Raw genomic sequence first — 11,266 nt, forward strand, 5'->3', positions numbered from 1 at the left:
CACGTACTCGATTACGTCTGGCAAATTGCGGTCAGCTATGATGACACATTGGCACATCCTTAGCACGGACCCCACAATAGGGGATATGTGCAAGAAACCCCCGATGTTCTGCTACAAACGGAGCCAGAACATTAAGCAGCATTTAGTCTATTCAGACATCAGTCCCAGAGTGGATAGGGCTGAAACGTGGCTTAGTAGCAGAAAAGGTTCTTTCAGATGCCCGGGGTGCGTCAATTGCAAACATATAATTACAGGCAGCAGCTGGCAGCATGTTCAGACAGGTCGTACGTATGATATTAGACATCGCATGGATTGCAACACAAGATACGTCGTATATATTGTTTTGTGCCCATGTCAGAAAGTCTATGTGGGTAAAACCGTGCGCACATTAAAAGAAAGGATCGCAGCCCACAGATCCTCTGTGAAGAAAGCACTATTAAAAGTTGAGAACACTACCCCTCCTGTCGCAAGGCACTACGCCAACTTGGGACACAAGATGAGTGAATTTAAATTTATGCCCATCGATCATATCCCCCCATTGAGGAGAGGGGGTGATCGACACAAGAGACTCATGAAGCGTGAGAGCCAGTGGATATATAATCTACGGTCACTGGCCCCGCACGGACTTAACGAAGAAATCAACATGTCTATTTTTATCTAGATTTAGAGTGGTGATACCTGATGGTGCCATTTGGATCATAATATGATCTGAGGCCTATGTGTAAACAGTCCTACTTATCTTGTTTTTCTGTCCTGCCAATAGATGTTTTTTATAGGTTTCCTTTGTCCTGTTTGTATTTATTTTTTGTCTTGTTGCAACCCTAATGGAGCTGTGCATAATTATGAATTTGTGCTATTAAGTGAAAGAAATACCTGGATATGGTTTGAGAAGCATAAGCACGGCGTATGAAAGTGTTTAATATAGCTCCATTGGTTGCGATACATTCATGTTTATTTATATATTTGTTTCTGGACGTGGAAGGTATCGGGTTACCTTGGTAACGGGGACGCATCACTGACCACTTCCGGTCCGTGCGCCAGTCTGTATGGCACCCCGCACCCTGTGACCGCTCCGTAGGTTCCCCTTCCGGTTCCCCTTCCGGTTCTTTGGTTCCAGATAGAGGAGGATGACGCTGTGGACGGGTGTGACGGCGGGATGCAGACGGTGGCACAGAACGGGACGTCGTGGTGGTGTACCTGCCATAGGTGAGTATTGGTACAGCCCACTGCCTTAAAAGTACCATCTAGACCCTTGCAGTTGTGATTACCCTTTGAGAAAGGCGCATGAGCGCCGAAACGGCCCGTCAGGGGACATGCTTGGCTCTGTGGCTATATTGTCATGCTGCTTACAGTTGGATTAAGCTGCCTTTGCCTGTCTGAACAGATGAGTACCATGTTTGCTTATTGTCATTAAAACTGCCTTATTACATTTACTGGATGTGCTGGTCCTATCTTTTGCATGCCCTATGCAATTGGAGAAAGACTATATATATATATATATATATATATATATATATATATATATATATATGACAAGGGGGTCCCGGCACTCTTCCTTATAGGTGCAAATACTTGAGGTGCCTTTCCGTTTTTCGAAGAAAAGATGTAACAGGAGGCATGTAGATGGCACTCTCAAGATTGTACAAATTCTGCGCGGCGGCAGCAAGGATGAAATAAATGAATCAACACAGGCTTGTGTGTCAACGTTTCGGGCAAAGCCCTTTATCATGTCTTGATAAAGGGCTTTGCCCGAAACGTTGACACACAAGCCTGTGTTGATTCATTTATTTCATCCTTGCTGCCGCCGCGCAGAATTTGTACAATCTTGAGAGTGCCATCTACATGCCTGTTGTTATATATATATATATATATATATATATATATATATATATATATATATATATAGAGTCCAGGGGGTGCGGCGGCACTCAGAATCAAAATAAAACGCAGAGGCAGATGTGTACCAACGGTTTCGAAGCCTTAGCTTCTTTATCAAGGTGTTCTCTATGACACCTTGATAAAGAAGCTAAGGCTTCGAAACCGTTGGTACACATCTGCCTCTGCGTTTTATTTTGATTCTGAGTGCCGCCGCACCCCCTGGACTCTATATTAGACAGTTGCGACTGTCTCCACGGAGGGCACCAGCTTATTTCATCTTACCTACCTATGCTTATGTGGAGTGCCGCCACAGGACTACATATATATATATATATATATATATACACATATATATGCCCTGCAGTTACCCATTGACCAAGTTTATACTGCCTTTACTCTGTGTTTTGACAGTGTAATTTTCTCCCATGCAGTCTGCAGCCAGTAAAGTGCAAAGGGGGCCCCCCTGTCTAAAGTGCCCCAGGCTTAATCTGGCACTACCACCTGTGTATCTACACTGGCAAATCTTTGTTAAGAGAATGCACTTGCTTTTTCAGATAAAAATAGTAATGTTTTCAAGGGTGCAGGATCTCTTTTGTGGGGAAGATGTATTAAGCCTGGAGAAGAGATAAAGTAGAAGGGGATAATGCACCAGACAATCAATTCCTGTCATTATCAAACATAGTTGATTGGCTGTTGCGTTATTACCTTCTACTCTATCTCCACTATATTACTTCACCAGGCTAAACAGATGCTAAATATTTAAGAAAGACCATTAACATCTGTCCAAGGCAGTGGGCATTTTTGTACATTTATAGCAAATTTATATGCTGATGCCTAGACTATATGAAATTGACCTAAACATTGGCCACAGGTGTGTGCTGCATGGCATGACCTCTGGTAGAATCAGCTCTGCTGCTCACTATACCTGGATTTAGTATGAGTGCAAAAAGAGGGCTACCGCACCAGGACTAATTATCTTTTCATGTGTTTTAGGAAAGAGAACCCCTCTGTTATGTGTACTTGGTAAAGGTTGATGGTTTTATTGAGGGGGTGCAGCCTCAAACATTTAGGTTAATGGGATACAAGAAAAGAGAATAGAAGGATGTCTGTTTCTGGTGCACTAAGTAGAAAATATAATAAAATGTAACTTAATAAATTTTAATAAAATATATTTGACTTCAGTGAAATATGTTAAAAATAAAGAATTGTGCAAGAAAGGTAAAGTGTGATTTTAATAAAATATGTCTGTGGGCAGTATTCAATGTGAAAAATTCGCCGTGCATGGCGAGAGATTTTTTCTCTCGCCATGCACTCGCCGTGTTCCGGAGGGCTCGCTGCCACTCCTGCTCACTCTATTCAATGTGGTTAAGACTCGCCGCCACTCGCGGCGAGTCTTAACCCCTGCAGCGGTTGAGCGTCCGCGGCAGGGAGCTGGCAGGGAGCCGTGGGACGGTGGCAGCCAGGGAGATTAAAGTCTCCCTGGATGCCCCAGAACATATGTGGAGGGGAGGGGGCTCCCCGGGACCCAGGCAGCACAAGCTGCCCCCCCCTATAGCCAGCGGGGGACCCAGTATTCACTGCACCCGATCGTGCATATGTAATGATCGGATGCAGTGAATATATGAATATCTAATGAGCGGCTCGAGCGCTCCGGCCCCCTGCTGGCTGCTCTGTGTAAAAAATTTTTTTTTTTTTTTTAAATATATATTTTTAAATTAAATATATATTCATGTGCTATATGCACAATATGCACATGAATAAAAATAACATGCCCCTTCACAGAAAAAAAATCCTGATTTTTTGACACCAAAATTAAAAAAAAAAAAACTTTTAGTTTAAAAGTTCACATTCCAGCTCTCCATGAAAAAGATGGAGAATTGCTACACGGCAAGAGACGGCGAAAATCACTTAGAAAGACGGCGAATATTTCGAATAGGGTTGCTCGCTTTTGGAGAGCAAAATGCTCCGTCCAAGGCAAAAAAAGCACAAATTCGCCATAAAACAGGGCGAATTTTTCTCATTGAATACTGCCCTCTGTGTATTTACATTGGTGTGTGTGTTATTTTTCTTCTACTTCATCTAATAATTAAATGTTAATCCATATCAATCCTCTGGGTAGTTGGAAAAGCACTTTACAGTCACTTTTACATGTGTAATCTGCTGGTCTTTCCTGTTATTATCAAGTGGATTAAAAATATCGTTCACAGTCAAAATACTGAAATAACCACTTCAGTTCAAAGTCTTCACATTCCTTATTTAATCATATCAGAGTAAAAAAGTTTGATTTTGGTAAAGTTTTTATCAGCATATTTGAAAAAGTGCCAGTTAGGTGCAAATGATCATTATGGAAAATGTCTTCTTCTTTCAAACAGCTCCATCTCTGGAGTCCCAGCCTGCTGTTGAGCAACATCAGCCACATCCGATTGTTCACAATGTCCAGTCTGCAGGTGAGATATCATACTGTTACACAAACACATTGCACATTTCACACATGGCTGTCCCCACCACAGTAGCCTGTGCCAATGCATAATGCATGAGCAACACCTAACCATTCCAACTAAGGTAACATGACCCACCATACACCAATCTGCATAGCATACTTACCACTCTTTTCTCATTTGTAGGACTTTCACAACCGATGCCTGAACCTACGAATCCCATGCAAAATATGGACGACATGAGTGAAATCATCCTTGAGACGGTGCCATCGTTGGAACCTGCACAAAACCAAGCACACCCAGTCAATGAGGCCCCCCTATACACAGTCACATAGGCAGCAGCCCCCAATCATTGCAGCCACCAACACCCCCCCCAACTAGTGCGGAGGAGTTGGAGCAATCCATCCATCTTTTCAAGGGGAAACAAATAGCTTTTATGGCGGTGCAGACCACCCAACTAGAAACATAGCTCTGCAAATGAGACGAATTTCTCAAAGTGTGCGTGCTAATGTAGGGACACAAATTCGTCTTGTCTCCACATTAGACACGCTTAACAGAAATTGGCCAAGCCATTCAGGGCCAAACTACTAATTTTAGAGCACTAAATGCCAATATGGTTGAACAGACCCAAGCTATTAATGGGCAAACAACTGCGTTGATGTCCCTACAAACGCAACTAAGCCTCAGTGCAACTAGTTTGTTAGGTCAGCACCAAACCAAATCTACCCAAAGTAGTAGTGTGTCCTCCACACCCATGAGTGGGTCCCCAACTACTCCCCCACGGCGTAGTGTCTGTACTAGGGGTGGTGGTGCCACTAGTGGTAAGGGTGCTAATACCCGGCCTGTATTCAAAAATGAATAATGTTGTTTGCATTTACATGTGTATCATGTTCTTTCTTTTTTTCCTTCACTCATGCAGTGAATGCTCATGTAAAATTTTTATATGGTATGGGCTATGCCTAAATGTTTCAGCAAGTAAAAATTATTTGCATCCAGCAAACTTGTTATCATTCTTTACAAATGATTACCCACACTGTTCTATTATGTATTGTCAACTAGTGACATTTTAGCAGACACGGGACTTTGGGTTGTGTGTGCTTATTTGTCATGGAATTTTAAGGAAAAAGTCACATTTGAAGGGGATAAGCATTGGGAATTGCATACTGTATGTAGGCGCCACTTGTTTTGCTACATTTCAACCACCTCAGATCAATGATCCATGTCACCTCCATCCATTAAGCCTATGTTAATTTGTATTTGCAAACATTTTTACACACAGAAAACTACAGTACTTACTTGACATTGTTATAGGTGTTATCATGTTGCCAGGCATAAAGTATGCTGCGGTGGGGTAGCTTGCAGGTGTTGGCCATTATTGTTGGTCTGCTTCTGGGCAATTAACATGGACAGGGAAAAATGTAATGTTAACAATGTATGTGTGTTACAGGTTCCCCTTTACTATTCATTGTGTACACACAAAAAATACCTATGAAATGCTGCAGGATCATCTGTGTACGAACCACATCCCCCCTCCGTGTACTTCGCACTACAACATCAGTAGTTTGAGCTTCCTGCACAACTGCTGCAGTGGCCACATCTACATAATTTGGTTGACCCAAAGCTATGTTATGCAGCATGCAGCAAGCCTGGACAACCAAAACCACTTTGTCAGGGTGGTATAGCAGTGTACCTGCTGACCTGTCCAAACACCGAAATCTGCTTTTCAGCACCCCAAAGGTGCGTTCCACTACATTGCGGGTAGCAATATGTGCAGCATTGTAGCGGTGCTGTGCAGGGCTTTGTGGGTTCCACAGAGGTGTCATGAGCCATATCCTGAGTCCCCTAACATGTAAAGGGATTTGTGTGGTCACATATCATGTGGGTAATTTGCACATAATAGTAGCAGCCTATCCTATATTGTTTGGGCTGGTATAAACAATTACAACAGAAATGACTCTTGAATAGAAGGTTACAAACATGGATGTTAAAGGGAAAGACATAGGTAAGCAAACATCATGTAAACAGTGGTAAGTGACTTACCAAGTAGCCAGCCCTCTGGCATGGTGTGGTTGTGGAAACGGTCCCAGAGCGCTGAGTGCCGCAGGATATAGGCATCATGGCAGTTCCCGGGATAGCCTGCAACCACACTGAGAATTCTGAGGTTGGCATCGCAGACCACCTGCACATTGAGGGAATGTCTGCCCCTGCGATTCACATAGACATGCTCCCTCACGTGCGGGGCCCGAATCCCAATGTGGGTGCAGGCTATGGCTCCCAGCACATTTGGAAATGCTAAGAGCCGATAGAATGCCACCTTCAGGTCCTGCCACTCGGACTCACAATGTGGGAATGTGATATATGTGCGCCACAGCTTCTTTAATGCATTTAACACTTGAGAAAAATGTTTAGAGAAAGTGGCTTGTGACACCCCCAAGCCCATGAGCTCACAGACTGAGTGGAGCCTGTGGCAAACAAGTGGAGGGCACACATTAATTTCTGCAGCAGAGACACTGCATAGTTGGCCCCCCACAAGGGTCCAAATCATCTCTCAATCTGCTCATATAAGTTCAACAGGTTCTGTCGGTTCAACCTAAACATGTCCACCACCTGCTGATCAGAGAGGGAGTCCAGGTACACCCTAGCACGGTACCGACGAGAAGCACGGAGTGGTCGGGGTACCTGGATCTGGTGGGCAGCATCATCCCTCCTGCGTAGCTCCTCCAAATGCCCCAGCTCACACACTAGCACCTCCAGTCCACTCTGCAAAATCTCCATCTCAAACAGCCTCACAGGTGTCCATAATCATGTGGGGGTATATGTAGGGGAGTTAGTAAGTGCTATGTGGGTCACCTGTGAGAGATTTAACCGTTTCTACGCTCAAACGCTGGCGATTTTAAGCAAATCGCCACCCTCTACTTGGTCTATTTTTTGGGGGGGAAAAAAATCGCATTTTGCTGCCGATTTCCAAATGCGGCAGACATTAAATTAGCGATTTGTATCTTTTTCAATGGGAAAACATCTGGATGCGATGTTGTAAATCGGCACTTCAGAAAGTGCGAATTAGCGGCAAAAAGTGCGATTTATGCCGCAAATCGCCACCCATTAAATAGTCGATTTGGGAAAAAAATGAAAAAAACGGCCGGTTTTGAGATAAAAATCGCCAAAAACCCAACATCGATCTATAATAAATGTCACCCTGAGTGCCTACTAGTAATATAAGGAGTACTAACCAAGATATGGAAATTTATACTACGCTCATTTTACATTATTTTTATTCTTTGAGACATGTTTCTTAACCTTAAAGTTTTAATAGATCTATGATATTTTCAGCTGTTGATATCTTATGTATAACTCCGATACACATTGTCTTGTTAAACTATGCTTGTGCAAAAATTATTTAATAAAAAGTAATTTTAAAAAAATTATAGAAGTCGCTCATGTACTTGATCCCTGACGTAACGAATTATCACAGAGCACTGGTCCTTCACAGAAATGTCCTGGGTAGTGTCTAACTGTACAGAACACGGGTGACATTCTATGGGATGAGATAAAAGTGCATTTTTTTTATCTCGCTCCACATCGCCGCTTGTCGCACTTTTTTTAATCGCATTTTTTGTAATAAATCGCATATTTAATGGGATGCGATTTGCAGGCTGAAAAGTGCGATGTAGTGCGAGTTGCGGCGAAGTGGTGCGATTTTATGACACATAAAAGTGCGATTTCTTCCGCCGGTCATGTGCGAGTTTTGGACCAACCGGAGTGCGATTTACAAGACTCTCTCCGCATGACTAAGAACACCCTAACCTATTGGCCCACCTCTGTCCCCTCCATTATGCATCACACCCCCTATATAAAGGGGCACTGGCGCCATTTCACTCTTTGATAGGAAGTAAGGAGCATGAAGAGGAGCAGTGGCAGTGTGAGCAGAGGAAGAGGTGTTGGTGGCAGAGTGAGGAGTGGCAGAGGGAGCAGTGGCAGAGTGAGCAGTGGCAGAGGGAGCAGTGGCAGAGTGAGCAGTGGCAGAGGTAGCAGTGGCAGTGGCAGCAGCCAGCCAAGTGGAGGCAGCCAAGTGGAGGCAGCAGAGAACTGCTGAGGTCCTGCCTGGTATGCACGTCGCGGATACCGATAGGCCGGTGACGCCACCCAGAGCTGGTAAGTGTGACCACATGCAATATTAAACATACATGGCAATGTTTTTCAAACTGTAATGTTCACTTGTATTGTTATGCTAAGTAAAGTGCCGCTGTGGAACTACATAGCCCAGCAAGGTCAGGCAAAAAAAATTGCCTACTCCTACTTTCAAATTGGTCATAATGCTTGGCCTTGTAGTTCCACAACTGCTGATATTGATCAACACTTTAACATTCTTTCTAGCAGCTTAACATGTATGTGGGCCAAAAAACATTGGTGTACTGGTGGTTTAGCTGCCATGCCTACATACCACAGATTTTCCACCAGTTGTAATGTGTCAAATAGTTTAATAATAATCTAAAAAAAATTTTAGGTGTAAAACATATGTCAAACAATGTGGGGACTAAATAATGTAGTCCTTAACCAAAGGAAGTATTGCCCAGTAATGTCATTTCAATGAATATTTTGTATAAATGCTTATCCATTGCAAGGTACATAATGGCTGCCCATCTTTCCATTCACAGATTGTCCGTCCCGAAGTGCTCACGCATCACAGAAAAGAAGGCCCGTTGGAGCTGAATCTGTGGAAGCAGGTAAAGGAACAAAAAACAGGCCATTACACATACAGTACACACACCCATGTCACATCAACAATATCTCACACTGCATTCATCTCCTGCTGCTACATTGCAACGTAAATGAATGTAATATGACCTAGCCATCTCACTTATTATTAATGTCAATGTTACATGCAGTATCGGGGTACATGTGTAAGTACATAATACCCCTAGGTATGTGCGTCCAGCATCTCAAGCCCTTTCAAAAACAGTACTGAAGAGAGAATGGCCTATATATGCATCAGTACTTACCTCTTCATCTGTATCCACAGGTACTGTACAACTAGAAACACAAACCACAGAATCCTCTGTTATGATATTGGACGAAATGGACATCATTCTAGAACCCGGGGAGACCTTTGCGGCTGAGGAGGAAACACAGACGTCATCACAGAGTGATCTTCCACCAAGTGGGGTGACTCCCAACCCACCCCCACCCACAAACACACCCCATACAGCAGCTTCTGCTGCACAAGTAGCTAACTCCTTGGTAAATTTCAAGGAGAAACAAATTGAATTTATGGCCTCCCAAAGCCTGCAAATAGGGAACATCCAGGGGTACATGCGTCACACTTTTCTTCAATTAAGAAAAATTTAAAGGAGTGTACGGGTTGGTGTAGGTACTCATGTGCGCATGACTAATAGCATTGACACCCATTTTGCAGATCTTACTTCTGCTGTAAGGGAACAGAATAGCCATATTGGCAGCCTTGCGCAAAGTATAGCTGCACTTAGCTAATCGTGTACAGCGCAGACCAATGCCAATAGGTATGCAGACACAAATTCAGCAGATGGAGGTCAATGTCATAGGTGCAGCAGCATCTACACTGAGTAGTGTATCTAGCACCACAGTAAGTGGCTCCCCCACTTCCCCACCCCGTCGGAGTATTAGGACCCGGGGTGGCCTGGGTGCAGCTTCAAGAAGTGGTTTAGGGTGGGCTGATGGCCCGTCAAAGGTTGTGGAACTACATATTCCAGCAAGCTCTGGCACTCATTGGTTGGACTGTAATGGTTATAGTGTGTCAGGGAATGCTGGCACGTGTAGTTCCACAACACCAGGTGACCCATGTTTTAGAGCAATATTAATTCATACATGTTACAAATGTACTTACAAGGTTGATTACAGTAAGGGATAGGTCAACACCACCAGCTGCATCAGTTGGGCTCTGTGTATTGGGCTAAATGTGGGTGGAAACAGATGGTATTGCTAAATAATTTGTTTAAGAGTACACTTACAGCAAAGGTACATGTTGGAATGTGCTTACCAGAAAAGTAACGCCTGATGATTTCTGTACGCACCAGATTCCCCCTCTGCGTACCCCTCACTACCCGAGGTGTGGCAGGTTGGGCTTCCTGCACGACTGCTGGATGTTCCTCCTCCACATAGGCTGGTTGGGACAGGGCTATGTTGTGTAACATGCAGCAAGCCTGGAAGATCATCACTACTTTTGGTGGGTGGGAAAGCAGCGTACCCAATGACCGGTCCAAACACCGGAATCTACTTTTCAATACTCCAAATGTACGCTCCACCACATTGCGGGTTGCAATATGGGATTCATTATACCGGTGCTGTGCAGGGCCCTCTGGAGAGCACAAAGGTGTCATGAGCCAGGAAACACACCCATATCCTGAGTCACCTAAATTACAGATAGAAAGTTATTGCCTTATATGGTAAGGTATGTGCATTGTGCAAACAGGAGTCACTGGGACAAGAGCAATATGCTTGTAAAACTAGAAACACACACATTTGAGCAGGTACAAATAAGGACAGAGAGGGTAATATGTAAAAATGTACTTACCAAGTAGCCAGCCCTCTAGCATTTGTTGTTGGTTGAATCGGTTGCAGAGGGCTGAGTGCCTCAGAATATAGGCGTCATGGCAGTTCCCAGGGAACTGCTACAACACTTAGGATTTTGAGATGACCATAACATACCACCTGAACGGTCAAAGAGTGCCGCCCACGCCGATTGACATAGACGTATCTCCGCACGTGCGGTGCCCTAATCCCAATGTGTGTGCAGTCTATAGCTCCCAGCATGTGAGGGAATGCTGAGATTCTATAGAAAGCCACCTTGTGGTCCTGCCACTCCAACTCAGAACGTGGGAATCTGATGTATGTGCTCCACAACTTCTTTAAAGCAAGTAACACTTGAGTAAAATGCTTAGAGAAAGTGGGCTGTGATACCCCCAAGGACCATGAGG

At 44.0% G+C, this 11,266-nt stretch overlaps 1 long non-coding RNA gene across 1 annotated transcript; it reads right to left on the reverse strand.

Annotated features, from left to right (window-relative positions):
• Positions 1-4,149: 4,149 nt before the first annotated feature.
• LOC146027238 (uncharacterized) lies at positions 4,150-5,855 on the reverse strand. Its single transcript, XR_014454722.1, has 3 exons — positions 5,613-5,855; positions 4,483-4,595; positions 4,150-4,319 (listed from the first exon to the last, which is right to left on the reverse strand). It is a non-coding gene; the product is annotated as an uncharacterized LOC146027238 (long non-coding RNA).
• Between the last annotated feature and the right edge of the window lie 5,411 nt (positions 5,856-11,266).

The sequence above is a fragment of the Crinia signifera genome, chromosome 1, assembly GCF_055691185.1.
Source record: "Crinia signifera chromosome 1, ASM5569118v1, whole genome shotgun sequence".
Taxonomy (NCBI): domain Eukaryota; kingdom Metazoa; phylum Chordata; class Amphibia; order Anura; family Myobatrachidae; genus Crinia; species Crinia signifera.